At 43.8% G+C, this 3,217-nt stretch overlaps 1 protein-coding gene across 1 annotated transcript in view; it reads left to right on the forward strand.

The window, feature by feature from the left end:
- HS3ST4 (heparan sulfate (glucosamine) 3-O-sulfotransferase 4) overlaps positions 1 to 3,217 on the forward strand; it is a 487,219-nt gene that overhangs the window by 38,559 nt on the left and 445,443 nt on the right. The gene's annotated exons all lie outside the window — the stretch shown is intronic.

The following is a 3,217-nucleotide window of genomic DNA, read 5'->3' on the forward strand; positions in this document are numbered from 1 at the left end:
TTTTTTTTTTTTCTGTTGGTACTTTGAGCCTAAACAGTAAGAAAATTGGTACTAGACCAACTCCTTGGGTTGTTTTCATCTTGTTTCATTTTATATGTCCTTCCTTCCTTCTTTCCTTCCTTCCCTTCCTTCCTTCTTTCCTTTCTTCCTTCCTTCCTTCTTTCCTTCCTTCCTTCCTCCCCTCCTTCCTCCTTCTCTCTCTCTTCCTTCTCTCCCTCTCTTCCTCTCTCTCCCTTCTTCCTTCTTTCCTCCCTCCCTTCCCTCCTTCCTTCCTTCCTTCCCTCACTCCTTCCCTCCTTCCTTCCCTCCTTCCCTCCCTACCTCCATTCCTTCCTTCTTTCCTTCTTCCCTCCCTCCCTCCCTTCCTTCCTTTCTTCCTTCCTTCTCTCCCTCCCTTTTTCCTCCTTCTTTTTCCTCTTTTTCTCCCTTCTTTCTTCTCTTCCTCCTTCACTTCCTCCCACCCTTCTATCCCTCCTCCCTGCCTGCCTGAGTTGAGGGTCTCCAACACCACCTTTGTGTTCTGTGATTTAACAGAAGGACTCACGGAACTCAGAAAAGTTGACATATTTGCATTTATGGCTTATTACAGTGAAAGGATACACGTTAAAATCAGCAAAGGCCAAAGACACATACAAGGCAGAGTCCAGGAGAAACCAGACACGAGCTTCCAGGTGCCCTCCCCAGCCAACGCACCTGGGCAGCGCTTGATCCTCCCAGCAACAAGGTGTGAGAACACGTGCCCAGTGCTGCCTGCTGAGGACACTTGTCTGAGGCTTGGTGTCCAGAAATTTGATTGAAGGTTTGTCACGTAGGCATGGGGCACCCACATGACTGGTATTAACTATCAGTCTTCAGCCTCCTGCCATTGGAGGTCAAATTGAAATGGCATGGCCCAGGGCCCTACACCAACAAAAATAGCTGTTCACTGTACATCACATTGTTAGCATAAAGTATTTGGTATGGCCTAAGTTTTCAGGTATACAAAGACACTCTGTTTTTTTCTTTTTTCTTTTTGAGACAAGGCCTCCTCCTGTTGCCCAGGCGTAATTATGGTTCACTGCAGCCTCAACCTCCTGGGCTCAAGCAATCCTCCCACCTCAGCCTCTTGTGCAGCTTGGATTACAGGCACGCAACAGCATACTCAACTAATTTTTGTATATTTTTTAGAGATTGGGTCTTGCTATGTTGCACAAGCTCATCTTGAGCTTCTGGACTCAGGTGATCTTCTCACCTTGGCTTCTCAAAGTGCTGGAATTGCAGGTGTGAGCCACCACACTTGGCCTACAGAGACACTCTTATGAGGTAGGATATTCCAAGGGTTCAGAGATTATCTTCCAGGAGTTGGTCAAAAGTTGGTCCTTTCTTTGGAATGTGCAAGGTTTGGGCATCCTTAGCCTGCTGAATAAACCCTTTATAGCATACTGCCACACTCATACAGACTCCAGGTCAGACAAGTGCAAGCTGCTGGGAAAATAAAGATGCTTCGTTAGATTGTGTGCAAATCTGAAGACTTGCTTGAGACTAATAGAAAGATTTGCTTTTCTCCCGTTGCTATCCCACAGTGAGCAAACGATTTGTTAGAATCTACTTTGGAAGAATAAACCTTTTCATATTGTTTGCAAAGAAGCAGTTTAATCACATTGCTGTATTTCCGTTTGACCCTTCCTGATCCAAAATTGGAGTAGAAACATTGCAAAACCCATAAGGGGTTGACCAGAGATGGTCTGACAATTGCTTCAGTCACAGTAACCGGATCAGGCTGCTGGCTTTCCGTAATTGAATTTTAGATCTTTAAAAAATCTAAACCAATATTGTCTAGAACACATATTGTGATTTTTCCCCTTTTCCACTTTCTCTCTCTTTTCTGCCCATCCCTACCCCCCAAACCCTTGGCATCAAATGAGCATTGGTAAAAATAGACAAGTTGGTAGTACTTTTTGGGGGTGGTTTAGACCGGCTACCTTTTTACATTGTATGAATTCTATTGACGCATGCTTGCAAAAATAAATTGATATTCCCATCTTGACTGGCTCATTTGGTGAGCCACGTTGATATGCCATCTCTGAGGCTGACCTCTGTAGCTCTACCACCAAACAGTAAGAAGTGCATGATTATTTTCATGCTAACAAGCTCTGTAGAGCAGCAAGCTTTTCCTTTTCCAGCTTTTCACAGTGACACCCCGTCACCTTCAGCTGGTGTTCTGGGTGCCACAGTGAGTGGTCAGAGCCTGTGGAGCTCTTGATACCCTAAAGAGTATCAAAAAATGGCTTTTAGCAATCATCCTATCATGCAATCTTGACTGATTTAACAGCAGCAACAATAATAAAAAAGCATTCCGCGACTTGGATGGAACCAAATAAATTTCTGGAAGGAGGCAGTATAGCATGGATTATCGGAAGTCCTATAGTTTCATTGCTGGTTTCTTTCCCCCTGCTACTTACTAGCTGTGGGACTTTGGACGTTGTCGACCAATCCTTCAGGCTTTTCATTTTCTCGTTTGTTACATGAGGGTCACAATAGTTTCTCCTTCTTGGTGTTGCTGTGCTGATGAGCAGGATGGAACATGCCAGGCTTATAGCCCTGTGCCTAGCCCTGCTACACATCCATAAAATGGCAACACGTGTCATCATCATTAGTAGTAATAATAAAAACAACACATTCAGGATCTCGCTACCTACCCTGTAGATTTATGGGTTGGAGGTGCCTTCCCAAGAAGACAATCTCCGAGGTCCAGCTAATGTAGGGTCTTTCTAGAACTTTATACCTAGGCTTTCTCTTCCTCTGGGATGCAGAGAAATGGAAACATGGGAAAATGTATTTTAGAGATTATCAAGATGCAAACACATGCATCTTATTTTTTTTTATGTGCCAAGAAATTGGTGATGTGAGACACGCTTTTTCTATCTTTGGTTATTATTTATCTGAATAATCTTGATTCTTTATTTTCCTTCTGGTCTAACTGGATTTGTTAGCCCCCACTTGTGAACATCTTGGTGGAGGATAACAGGTTCACTGAAAGTCCTCTGTTTGCTAGCAGATCCATGTGCACAAGCCCACACTGGACATTCCTCTGTATTCAGGTCTGTGGCCACATTCACTTGAGCATCTAGCCCCGTCATGAGGCATCATGTTTTACAAAGTAGTGAGTGAGACTCTGTAAAATGACTCAGTTATCTTGGTTCAGAAAGAAGGAACATGAGAGTTTAAACCTAGTACA

This window comes from Mandrillus leucophaeus, unplaced genomic scaffold, assembly GCF_000951045.1.
Source record: "Mandrillus leucophaeus isolate KB7577 unplaced genomic scaffold, Mleu.le_1.0 Scaffold32, whole genome shotgun sequence".
Classification (NCBI taxonomy): Eukaryota; Metazoa; Chordata; class Mammalia; order Primates; family Cercopithecidae; genus Mandrillus; species Mandrillus leucophaeus.